At 39.1% G+C, this 13,919-nt stretch overlaps 1 pseudogene; it reads right to left on the bottom strand.

Moving 5' to 3' along the window:
• Positions 1 to 2,006: 2,006 nt before the first annotated feature.
• LOC143383168 (cytochrome P450 2G1-like) overlaps positions 2,007 to 13,919 on the bottom strand; it is a 38,369-nt pseudogene continuing 26,456 nt past the window's right edge.

Here is a 13,919-nt window from a genome sequence, read left to right on the forward strand (position 1 = left end):
CAAAGTCAACACGTTCTTTCTGAGATGAGAAAAAAAGAAGACTAAAGTCAATAAGATCACAACTGGAAAAGCAGACAATATAACTGATTTCACTGAAATAAAAAGGATAATAAGCAATTTCTATCAGTGACCATTTGCCAACAAATGGGAAAATGTAAGAGAAATGAATAAATTCCTCAACACAAATCCACAGTACTGAGCCACGAAGACATAGACAACCTGAGCAGACCATTGACAAGTGAGAAAACTGAACCTTTAAAAAAAAGTCCTGCAACAAAGAAAAGGCTGCACCCTCACCAGAATTGCCTGTAATGCTCTGCTTATGGCATTCGAGGCTTTCCCTAGCCTGTTTCTCCAAATTCTGCCAGTGAAACAATCCCAAAGATACTTGAGCCTCTTCCAGTGTACTCACGATCTCATTCTTGGCACTGACTTTACTTTTTGGTCAGTTTGACATTCCAACCCATTACCCACAGCAGCCAACTTCATAAATAAAATAGGTTTATTTGATTCACAGTTTTGGAGGTTCAAAGCCTAAATGGCATCAGTACAAAGCTCTGACAAAGTGCCATGGCAGACAGCAGGCACCCCTGCAGAAGAGTGGCCACATCTTGAACCAAGAGCAGAGAGTTGGATGGGGTCAGGCTTATTCCTTTTATGGTAACCCTTTTATAAAGTCTCCACCTTTTGCAAGAACTACCAAGGAGTCACCAAAAAACGACTTTATCCCCACCACCACCTCCCAGCAATGACCTAAGGACTTCCTGCTAGGCCCTGCCTCTTAAAGGTCCACACCACCTTCCAAATCTACCCCCATTAGGTCCCAAATCTGTAATCACACATACCTTTGGGGGAATACAATTCAAATCATATCCAAACCATAGCAACTTGCCAAGTGCATCGGTAGCTCTGAAATGCTGTTTGAGGAAGGAATATCATGGCTTTAAAGATGTGGGTGTTTGTGTCTGTGGAAGGCGTGGAAATGTGCTACTCAGATCTTCATTCAAATGCAGTGAGCAGACAGCCCCGACCTGTAGCACCATCAGGATCCACCTCAGCTAGAATCAGAGACCGTTTTCTTCCCAGGAAACCCCAGACAGTACTGAAGACAGCCTCTGAAGGTGTAAAGATGAAAGTGGTTAAGGCTGGGGCACTCTACAGGGAGGCAAAACCAGTCGTAAATATCCACTATTCACCTAAGAGGAAACACGAATGAGTAATAGAAGCCTAAAAGGCCATTGGAATGTTTTGGTATTCCACAATGATATCCAATTCAACACATAATAAACCTACTATACGTGAGAGCCTTGAGTTCCTGGATGCTTTTGGTTTTCTGTTTTATTTGGTTTGGGTTTTGGATTTTGGATTTTGGTTTTTAGAGGAGGGAGATGATAGGGAGAACGAATGCAGACTACATTTTGGCCCACGTAGAGGGGCAAACTTAAAGACATAGAATATGCATCAAGAATTTGGTACAGACAGGGGCTGGGGATGTGGTTCAAGAGGTAGCATGCTCACCTGGTATGCGTGAGGCACTGGGTTCAATTCTCAGCACCACATAAAAATAAAATGAAGATGTCGTGTCCAACTAAAACTATATATATATTTTAAAAAAAAAGAATTTAGTACAGACAGAAACAAACAGAGTTGATCAGATGAATGGAAAACCTGCTGACTTACATTGAATCTCAGGAGCGTCATTGCTTTTCTGTTGCCTATTGAAGGCGAGTGGCTGTGTATTTCCAGTAAGACCCACCTCTTGAAGGCCCACACCAATGCCCAAAAGACCAGTGGTCCCATCTAAGTAGCAATACTGACTTGTCTTAGTGTATTTGTGTGAATTTGGGGCAATGAGGAGGGTAGGTGCACCTGGAAACACATTAGACCTCTATTACCTGAAGGTTATTTGCTTTCCAAGAAGGGAGTACTAAGTAGGCCATAAAGTGCAACTCACAGGTTCTCAAGATGTTACTTATACTCAATTATCTGGGAGTGATATCAGTGTCTTAGGGCAGCACCAGCAGGCATAAAGAGAAGTTCTGAAGGATGAAGTGAAGTAGAGGAAGCGTTCCATGCTGGCCAGAGACTCCCCTGGGCCGATGTGCTTTCCTGTGGTCACACCTGCAAGGTGCTGAGGCCTGGAAGCATCTGTCCTGCCTGCCCCACTGAACCTCAGCTACTTCATCAGCATCCCAAGGATCATGACTGTATCCACTCTATAGGGTCAGTAGCAAGACACAGTGGGCTCCTACTGTTGGTGCTCAGTGAGGACCTGCCTTTATAGGAGCTCAACACTGGCACAATGCCTCTGTTGCCTCAGATTCCACTGAGTCCAACAGGGAATGGTTCTAAAGGATCCATAAACTTCCAACTTCTGTTCATTTTAATTCCCCAAAAGTTTTTTAAATGCATCAAGTTCCAGACATTGGTGGGAGGAAAAACTAAAAGTTCACACTTAAATTATACTCTTTGTGAAGCATCCTTCCCATGGTTTAAAGAGATGAAGGTCCACCTCACAGATGGAGATCTGTGTGACTCCCAGGACCAACCACTGGTAAGTGCTGCAGTGGTGTGCAATTGCCCATGCATGGTGCTGAGTCCAGGTTTCTCATGATTTCCACCTTATAAAAAGCCATTGTGCTGAATTTCATACCATGATGGGCAAACTACTGTCTATCTGACCAACCTACCTGTTGGTTGTGTTCACGTAGGCTCAAAGTAAGCATGCTTTTTCCATTGAAAAATGGTTTTGAAAAGCCAAAAGTACTAGAGCATTTGATTATATAGGAAAATTATATAAACTGAAAATTTTAATTATTTGGGAACTCAGCCACATTCATTCATTTTTTGTAGAAGTTTGTGATCAGTTTGATACGACAGCAACCTAAAGGAGTAGGTGACATTGAGGATTTTGTCCCTCAAAACTTAAAATTTTATTCTTCTAAGTTTATGAAGAAAAGTTCCTCACCCTTGTTCAATGCTATCACCATATTTGTTTCTGTTTTCCTAAAGATCAGAGCCAAGGATTCCAGTAGTCCCTGATTCAAGAATGCTCTTATCTTTTTGCCTGTTGTTTATGGTGCTATGATATGTCCCTTTACTTCCCATACTGACCTGAACTCCAAATATGACATGTTCTGACATGTTCCTTTAGGGGAAAAGTAGACCACAGAAACCTACTATATTAAAAGGACAAAAATGCTTCTCTCTTCCTGAAGCATCCCCACTCATCCAACAAGTGCTGGGGTTAGAAGGCATCTGGAGAGCAGACATATTTACCAGGTCTCTGAGGACTGAACCAAGAAGAGGAAACACAACTGTGACCTGGGGTGAAGATGGAGGCAATTAGGAGGGATCAGTGTTGGACTAGGGGGTAGAGAACCAGGCGGAGAGAGTTATGATAGAGCACCAGCAATGAAAGGCAAACCTGCCATCGGGAGAAGGAACACTCAGAAACAAGGTCCCAGGTGACATTGTGTGTGGAACTCCAAAAGGTACACTATTTGTCACCTTCTGTATCTTATGAATTGCTGCATCCATGTAGGTCAACTTGATCCAGTCTCTTACACTAGGGATCCATTTGTAGTTCAATCTCCCAGTAAATCTCTTCATGGATTTTGGCTGCTAGAGGCCAGAAATAATGATGCAGATGACCAAAGGGATTATATACAATCCATTATACAGGTAACTAGGAACATTCTTGGCACATGGGAGAGTTGCCAATAAACATTTGATTATTTAAATGACCAAAATCAAGTTAAATGATGGAGGTGAGGCTAGAAAAGTTGAGTGGATTTGAATTCGTCTCTCCAATTATACCCATTAGGAGAAAGTCAAAGGCTTGTTTTTGAGTGTATTAAAGGGCAAAGGGGACACAGTTGGAAATTGATTTTAAGCAAGATAATGAGTTCCTTATCTTTGGACTTACCCAACAGGCCAGATTACCACAAGTGGGAATTGGATTTTATTGAGTCAGATACCAAGTAGAAGATTATGTGAAATGGCCTCCACGTGGTAAGAACCTATGATTCTGTGCTCACTATCCCCTGAGCTTCTAAAGTTTGAAGAGTTTAAGTAGTAGGATTCTAAGATTTCTAGACTATATATTCATCCTATTGGGAGAGATAATGTGAGGGCCTTCCCCTTCCACCTCAAAATACTCCATCTCTAGCAGGAAACCACAGTGGAGGAGTGAACTCACTGCCAAGTGCCTCCCTAGACGATGTGGAGGATGGTGAGGACCAAGTTGATGAGTCTGAATTCTCTCAGGGATTATTTTTATTCTGAAACTGAAAAGGATACGGAACATTTTTCAGTAGCCTTCATGGTGGCTGTTTATCACTCTGACTAAAACACCTGGCAAGAACAACTTAGGAGAAACTTTATCTTGGCTCACAGTTTCAGAGGTTGAGTCCATGGTCAGCCGACTCTGCTGCTCTAGGTCTAGGGTGAAGGAGAGGATCATGGCGGAAGGGCATGGCGGAGGAAAGCTGCTCACTTCATAGAAGCCAGGAAGCAAAGAAAGACAAGGAGGAGCCAGGGGACAAGATATGATCCCCAAGGGCACATCCCCAGTGACCCAACTTCTCCAGTCACACCCCACCTTGCCACAGTCTGACTGGGCATGAATAACCGAGCTGCCACAAAGCCTTGTAGGTTCAAACAGCAACTACTTTATTTCAACTCTTACCGGCATTGCACGTGCGCAATGGGGCCTTCTCCCGGGACACACCACATACCAACCGGAAATCCCTCCTCCGGAAATCCCTCCTCCGGAAATCCCTCCTCCGGCACTTCCCCAACCAATGGGAACTCTCCGGGAATCCCCGGGAGAACTCCAAAGTAGAGCGACAACTCCAAAGTAGTGGGAGAACTCCAAAGCAGTGGGCGCCCCAGCAGCTAGAGCCGCCCCATTGCCTGACAGTAAAGGTCAAATAGACAATACAATCAATCCAGCATCACGGCAATTATATATAGCTTAACTCAAATCATCTCAATGGTTCGCTGGTGGCACCTTTCAAACATTCCCTCTGGCAAATGCCAGGCTTCATTCTGAGTGGCTGTGGCTCTCGACACCACCTGCCAGTACAGTAGTCTTTTCAAATTATTAATCCATCAAATAAATTAATATATTGATTAGGTTACAGCTCTCATAATCTAATCATTTCACTTCAACATTCCTGCATTAACTCAGGAGCTTTAGGGGGCAGTGGCACCCTAACAGCCCTCTTATTACCTCCTGTGTTCAAGGAACGACTTGGTGAAAAGACACTGGCTGGGTAAATCTATGGGTGCCTGGGAGATGTTCCAGGCAGAGGCAATGGCCAGAACAAAGGTCCTCCAGCAGGGACATGCCAGGTGTGCCCAGGAAGAGCAAGGGGAGACCAGAGTGGTGGGGCTGTGGGAACAATAAAGAGAACGGGAGGGTGGAAAGTAGAATGGCTTGGAACTTCAGGAAATTCTAAAAATTAAGATGTATAATTCTAACCTTTGAAGTGCTAAGGTTCTGTGGCCTTAAAAATATTCAAATCTGAAAGCCTAATATTCTAAGATTCTCTGAGATAAAGGTGTTACACTTCTTAGTCTCTAAATCCTTTAGACTGTAAACCATTAACATATCCATTATAATTTGTAGTATTCTTTGATATCTTTTACATAAATGCTTTAAAATGTCACACACACACACATACATATGTCTAAACATTTAACTTTTTAAAAAGTCTGTGAAATTAAAGTTATCATTCTACTTTTCCTCAGAATTACATGTTTGGTCTACATGGTTAGAAAACTATAAGATTTTAAGTTTCCATGATTCAACAGTTTTCGAGATTCTGGTTTTATTCAAAAATCCAAAGAATTTAGACTTTTACAGTTTCCATATTTTATTCCTACATCAAGGTAAACCATGCAAAAACTATACTTGCTATTTTGTCACCGATGTGTTTTCAGGGGTTTAGAGAGGCAGGCACCATGAGAGGAGAAGAAAGAATTGGAGAAGAAGATGTGTCTGGTTGTTGACCAGGGAGCAATCAATGAAGTCTGGAGAAGTTTGAGGGTCAAGGGACGATTTCTTGATCTGAACCCCGGAGGCTATGAATTCCCTGACATTCTCCTGTAATTAGTAGATGTGATTATGTCTTCCTAGCACAGATTGCACTATTCTGGAGTATATGTGTGACAAATCTGTGGGGAATAGGTAAAGGGGTTTCCCAGTGATGGGCACCAGGGACCATGTGGGCTGAGTCTGGAGTCAGACGGCTGAACTCAGTCCAGGGCTGGGTCTGAGCTCCAGGGAAGGCATTTTGTCTCTCTCATGTTGACTTGACTCTAACTATCCAGTCCCCTTGTGGCTCTCTTGCCTTTAGTTTCTATAGTTTCTCTAGTAGGAAGCCAGTCTCTTTCTGGATCCTCTCTTGAAAGCGTTCCCTTTCCCATTCTGAAGTCTCAAAGAAGGCTCACGGAGAAGCATCAGGGAATCTTCCATCAGACCCCACTGGTGATGGTTACTCCTGCAAGGATGTCGGTGTCAGGTCCTGCCTCCTCTCCTGCTGTGTCCAATAGTGCTGGACCCTCAGAGGGTCTGTATATGAATGTCCTACACTGTGCTCTCGAAGAATCTTCTCCAACCTGCCAAGGGGGATGGGGAAACAAGGATTCCTTCCTACTTGCTCCTCAAAACACAATCTAGAACTGTAGTGGAGGCAAAGGGAATCAGGCTACAGAGGATTGTGGGAGATGAGGGTCAGTTTCCTAGAGGCCAGAGAGCCAGAATGGGACCAATAACTGGTTGCTGCACAAAAAAAGTGGAAGGACAGGTAGCTGGAATGTCATGTGGAGGACCCTGAAAAAGTGAGTCTAAGCACTACTAGGATTCCCCAGACCTGCACATGCAGGTACACACAACCTCACACCTGGACGTCAATTCGATGATGCAAAAAGTCTTACTATGCAGTAATATTTTTAAACTATCAGCTATGGGGGGATGTGTGGCAGAATATTTGACAACTTATAAAAGCGTGAGTGTATCCCAGAATGTGTGGATGGATGGATGGAAAAATTTATTGCTGGATTGATGAAGAAATGGATGGACAAAAGAGTTAATGAAAGGGTAAAGGGTGGATAGATGGATGATCTCAGAATCAAAGAGATAAAATGGTTGAAAGACTCGTTGAATAGAAATCATCCAGTTGAATGTATGAAGATTAATGCATGTGTGTGGAAAAAATGAGAGAGAATAATAGATGATTAGGTGGAAATGGAAATGAATCTAAGGGCTTTTGAATGAATGGGACTTTGGACAATGTACAACAGTAGAGCAGTGGATGGATGAAGTGAAAGCGTTTGCATGAATAGATGGAAGGAATGATGTCAGGGACAGAGGTTTGGGTAATCCTAACAAATGAGCTTGGGGGGGGGGCTGGAGATATAGCTCAGTTAGTAGAGTACTTGCCTTTTTTGTCACAGGGCCCTGGGTTCAATCTCCAACATCACACACATACAAAAGTGAGCATATGTTGCAAGCAGTGTTGGACATGTGTTCATATGTGTGCATGAAGAAAGATAAGTAAGTTAGCCAAAAGGACTTGAGTGGACACACAGAGCATGGAGCTGATGCATTAAGGGTTAAAGCAGAAGTAACACAGGAGGTACTTTTGGAAGCTTATGGCCTGAGATAAAAGAAGTGTTCTTGCCATGTGGTGTAACACTACCTAACCTTTGTCACTTTTCAGTTAGTTATTTGCAAATTTAGTGAAATATTAATACTTCTCAAAAAGAGTTTAGGAGATGATCCATATTGAGTATTTGTGAGTGTACCCTGAACACAGGCAGTGCATTATAAATGCTTTATTATTGGTTGCTTTGTTGGTCTAACAGGGCATCCTTCACTGATTCATGTCCACATATGATAACTACTGCCTGGAGACCCACATGCTCAGAAAACATCTCCCTGATTGGGAGTAAAGACACAGAAGAGAAATCTGATTGGAGAACCACACACACACCAAGCCAGGTAGAGGTTGTAGAGTGCTGGGAGACACAATGTGGAGGTAACGGGTAAAGGTAAGTCCTGGGCTTGGGAAAGCTTTCGGCACAAAGGCATAGTCATCTCGACTCCTGTGTTCCTGGAGGAACATCCCTTTTCCAAATCCGAGTGTCCTCAGGTGCAAAATGACAAACTTACATTAAAACTCAAAGGTTCATTTCTCTTTCTAAAGTGCTAAATCGTCAAATATTAAGATTTCATGTTATTGAGTCTCAGAGTTACAAGACTAAAAAGTACCAGAGTCCTTGAATTTATGAATCAGAATGAATAAGATGTAACTTTGTTATGGTTATATATGAATAGATGACCAGTGAGACTCCATATTATGTACAACCATAAGAATGGGAAGTTATATGCCATGTATGTTTTATATGTCAAAAAATACACTCTAGTGTTGTGTATATCTAAAAAGAATAAATAAAAAAAGATAAAAATAATTTCAGGGTTTTTTTGCTCGAATTAGTAATAGATGACAATAGAATGCATTTTGATACATCATACATAAATGGAATACAATTTCTCATTCTTCTGGTTGCATATGATTTAGAATTACACTGGTCATGTAATCAAGTATGTACATAAGGTAATAATGTCTGACTCATTCTACTATCCTCATACTCTCATGCCCCCTCCCCTCCCTTAACTCCTTTCTGTCTTACCTCAATTCTTTCCTAGCCCCACCCACTTATTGTGAATTAGCATCTGCATATCAGAGAAAACATCTGGACTTTGGTTCTTTGGGATTGGCTTATTTCACTTACATTGATATTCTCCAGCTCTATCCATTTACCATCAAATCCCATAATTTCATTCTTTGTTAAGGCTGAGTAATATTCCATTGTGTATATATACCACATTTTCTTTATCCATTCATCTGTTGAAGGGCACCTGGGTTGGCTTCATAGCTTGGCTATTGTGAATTGAGCTGCTATAAACATTCATGTGGCTGCAGCACTATAGTATTCTGATTTTAGGTATAAAACAAGGAGTGAGGTAGCTGATCAAATGATGGTTCCATTCCAAATTTTCTGAGAAATCTCCATACTGTGCTTTCCAGAGTGATTGCACCAACTTGCAGTCCCACCAACAATGTATGAATTAATCTTTTTCCCCACATCCTCACCAACATTTACTGTTGCTTGTATTCTTGATAATTGCCATTCAGATCAGAGTGAGATAGAATCTCAGTGTAGTTTTAATTTGTATTCCTCTAATTTTTGGAGGAGGGCATACAAGGATAGAATGAAGGGGCATTCAAACACCGAGCCATATCCCCAGTCCTATTTTGTATTTTATTTAGAGACAGGATCTCACTAAGTGGCTTAGTACCTCACCATTGCTGAGGCTGGCTTTGAATTCCAGATCCTCCTGCCTCAGCCTCCTGACCCCTGGATTACAGGCATGCGCCAGGCTTAATTTGAATTTCTCTAATTGCTAGAGATGCTGAACATCAGTTATATTTCTCCTTCTGTGAAGTGTCTGTTCAGTTGCCTAGCCCATATATTGACTGGGATATTGGGGGGCAGGCTGGTGTTAAGTTTTTGAGTTCTTTATATATTCTGGAGATTGGTGCTCTGTCTCAGGTGCAGGTAGTAAAGATTTTCTCCCTTTTTATAGGCTCTCTCTTCATGACCTTGATTGTTTCCTTTGCTGTGAAGAAGCTTTTTAGTTTGATTCATCCCACTTAGTGATTCTTGATTTTACTTCTTGTACCTTAGAAGTCTTATTAAGGAAGTCAGTTCCTAAATCAACATGGTGGAGACTTGGGCCTACTTTTTCTTCTGTTAGGTGCAGGGTCTCTGTTCTAGTACCTAAGTCCTTGATCCACTTTGGGTTGAGTTTTATGCAGGGTGAGAGATAAGGGTCAAATTTCATTTTGCTACATGTAAATTTCCAGTTTTCCCAGCACCATTTGTTGTGGAGGCTATTTTTTCTCCAATGTATATTTTTGGCACCTTTGTCTAGAATGAGATAACTGTGTTTGTGTGGGTTTTTCTCTGTGTCTTCTATTCTGTACCATTGGTCTTCATGTCTGCTTTGGTACCATGTCATTTTCATTATTATGGCTCTGTAGTAAAATTTAAGTTCTGGTATTGTGATGCCTCCTGCTTCACTCTTCTTGCTAAGAGCAAAGTAATTGTTCTGGCTATTCTGGATCTCTTATCTTTCCAAATGAATTTCATGATTGCCTTTTCTATTTCTATGAAGAATATGTATTTATCACTGATATATAGGAACACATTTGATTTATGGATGTTAATTTTTATCCTACTACTTTGCTGAATTCATTTATGAGTTCTAGAAGATTTCTTGTGGAATTTTTTAGGTTTTCTAAATATAGAATGATGTTGTCAGCAAATAGGGATAGTTTGAGTTCTTCTTTTCCTATTCATATCCTTTTAATTTCTTTCTTATGTCTAATTGCTCTGGAGAGAGCTTCAAGGACGATGTTGAATAAAAGTGGTGAAAGAGGGTATCCTTGTCTTGTTCCAGTTTTTAGCAAGAATGCTTGCAATTTTTCTCCATTTAGCATTATGTTGGCATTAGATTTAACATATATAGGTTTTACAATGTGGAGGTATGTTCCTATTACTATCTCTACTTTTTCTAGTGTTTTGAACATGAAGGGGTGCTGTATTTTGTCAAATGCTTTTTCTGCATCTATTGAGATAATCATATGATTCTTGTTTTTAAGTCTAATGATGTGATGAATCCCCTTTATTGATTTCTGTATGTTGAACCAACCTTGCATCCCAGCATAAACCCCACTTGATTGTGTTGCACTATCTTTTCAAAATGTTTTTATATGCAATTTGCCAGAGTTTTATTGAGAATTTTTGCATCTATGTTCATCATGGGTATTCATCTGAAATTTTCATTCCTTGATGTGTCTTTGTCTGATTTTGGTATCAGGGTGATACTAGCCTTGAAGAATGAGTTTGGAAGGATTCCCCCTTTTCTATTTCATAGAGTAATTTGAGGAGGATTGGTTATAATTCTTCTTTGAGGGTCTTGTAGAACTCGGCTAAGAATCTGTCTGGTCCTTGGCTTCTCTTTATTGGTAGGCTTTTAATGGTGTCTTCTATTTCAGTGCTTGAAATTGATCTGTTTAAATTGTGTATGTTCTCCTGATTCAGTTTTTGCAATCATGTGTCTCTGGAATTTGTTGATGTCTTCAATGTTTTCTATTTTATTGGAGTATAAATTTTCAAAATAGTTTCTGATTATCTTCTGTATTTCAGTAGTGTTCATCATGGTATTTCCTTTTTCATCACAAATTTTAGTAACTTAAGTTTTCTCTCTTTTTCTCTTCATTAGCATGTCTAAGTGTTTTTCAATTTTATTTGTTTTTTCAAAAAACTAACTTTCTGCTTTGTTGATTTTTTAATTGTTTATTTTGTTTCAATTTCATTGATTTCTGCTCTGATTTTAATTATTTCCTCTCTTCTACTGCTTTTGGCATTGATTTGTTCTTCTTTTTGGAGGACTTTAAGACGTAATGTTAGGTCATTTATTTGTTGATGTTTTATTCTTTTAACGAATGAGCTTAATGCAATGAAGTTTCCTCTTAGCACGCTTTCATAGTGTCCCAGAGATTTTGAAACATTTTATTGATGTTCTCAATTACCTCTAAATATTTTTTAATTTCATCTCTGATTTCTTCTGCTGTCCATTTGTCACTCAATACCATATTATTTAGTCTCCAGATGTTAGAGTAGCTTCTATTTTTTAATTTCTCATTGATTTCTGACTTAATCCATTATGATCTGAGAGAATGCAGGGTATTATCTCTATTGTTTTGTATTTGCTAAGAGTTGCTTTATGGCATAAGATATGGTCTGTTTTAAGGAAAGATCCATGTGCTGCTGAGAAGAAAGTGTATTCACCTGTTGATGGATAAAATATTGTATATGTGTCTGTTACATCTAAATTATTGTTTTATTGAGTTCTATGCTTTCTTTGTTTATTTTTTGTTTGGAGAATCTAGCCAGTGGTGAGAGAGATGTGTTAAAGTCACCCAGTATTATCTTGTTGTGGTCTATTTGATTCTTGATATTAAGAAGGGTTTTTTATGTACATAGATTCTGCATTATCTGGGGCATAAATATTTATGATTGTTATGTTTTATTGATATATAATCCCTTTAAGCATTATGAAATCTTATTCCTAGTCCCTTCTGACTAAGTTTGGCTTGAAGTTCACTTTATCTGATATAAGGATGGAAACCCCTGCTTGTTTACAAGATGCAAGTGAGTGATATGTTCCTTTCCTATCCTTTCACTTTCAGTCTGTGGATGACTTTGCCAAGGAAGTAAGTCTCTTGGAGACAGCGTATTGTTGAGACTTGTTTTTAATCCAATCTTCTAGTCCATGTCTTTTTATTAATGAGCTTAGGCCATTAGTGTTCAAGGTTATTAATGAGATTTGTAATCCAGTTATTTTTGTTTATTTCTCTTTATTAATTTGAATTTGTCTCTCCTTTGATTGGCCATTTCTTTTGTGTAGTTCCTCCTTTTGCAATTTTCACTATTTATTTTCATTTCATCATCATGAAATATTTTGTTGAGAGTGTTCTGTAGTGTAGGTTTTCTAGTTGCAAATTCTTTTAACTTTTATCATGGAAGTTTTTTTATTTCATCTTCAAATCTGAAGCTTAATTTTGCCAGATATAGAATTCTTGGTTGTCATCCATTTTCTTTCAGAGTTTGGTATATATTATTCCAGGTCCTCCTAGTTTTGAGATCCCAGGTTGAAAAATTAGCTGAGATCTGAATGGTTTGCCCCTATATGTAATCTTTTTCTCTTACCACCTTTAAAATTCTGTTCTTATTCTTTATGTTAGGCATTTTCATTATAATATACCTTGGTGTGAGTCTATTGTAATTTTGTACATTTGGGGTCTGTAAGACCCTATTATTTGATTTTCCATTTCATTTTTTAAGTTTGATGAATTTTCTGATATTATTTCATTGAAAAGATTGTACATTCCTTTGGTTTGTAACTCCATGCCTTCATCAATCCCAATAAATTATAAATTTAGTTTTTTCATGTTATCCTATAATTCTTGGAAGTTCTGTTTATGGTTTCTTAACATCTTCTCTTCATGACCAACTCTATTTTCAGGATTATATATTTTGTCTTCATTGCCTGAGATCTGTATTCCAAGTCATCTAGTCTGTTTGTTATTCTATTAAAATTTTAATTTGTTTTATTGCTTCCTTCATTTTGAGGATTTCTGCTTGATTTCTTTTCAGAATCTCTATCCCTTCGTTGAAGTGATATTTCATCTTCTGAAATTTATCTCTTCTTTCACTACTTCATCTTTTACATCACAGATCAGTTTAACTATGTATATTCTGAACTCCTTCCTTGACATTTCTTCTACTGTGGTGTCAATGGATTCTATTATTGAAGCACCTTGGTTTGTTTGGGATGACTTTTTCCCCTCATTTTTTCATGTTTTGTGTCTGCCCATCTAGCAGTGTGGATATGAGGCAGTACAGTTTCTGCCCTGTTGGCTTATAGTGTCCCTAAAGGTTTCTAGTACTTTGCCTTTAAGAGAGAGAAAATAGCAATAATACCCAATGCAAATACTATTCAGACTTAAACCAAATATTGCCTATTAAGATCTCTACAGTTTTGTCACAATAAAAAGAAATTATGTGCTCAATTATGTCTATAATATAAACAATTTGCAAAATTGTTTACAATTTCAAGTGGTGAACAAAGAGAAAAGAGAAGAAAGGTAAGATGTGATGTTGATGAGGAAGGAGGAGAGAAGCTAGAAGTAAAATATTAAGATAAAGATGAATTAGTAGAGATTGGCCGTTAGTAGGAGAAACAGATAAGTGGAGGAAAATATATATATATATAT

Source organism: Callospermophilus lateralis, chromosome 18, assembly GCF_048772815.1.
Source record: "Callospermophilus lateralis isolate mCalLat2 chromosome 18, mCalLat2.hap1, whole genome shotgun sequence".
In the NCBI taxonomy this organism is placed as follows: domain Eukaryota; kingdom Metazoa; phylum Chordata; class Mammalia; order Rodentia; family Sciuridae; genus Callospermophilus; species Callospermophilus lateralis.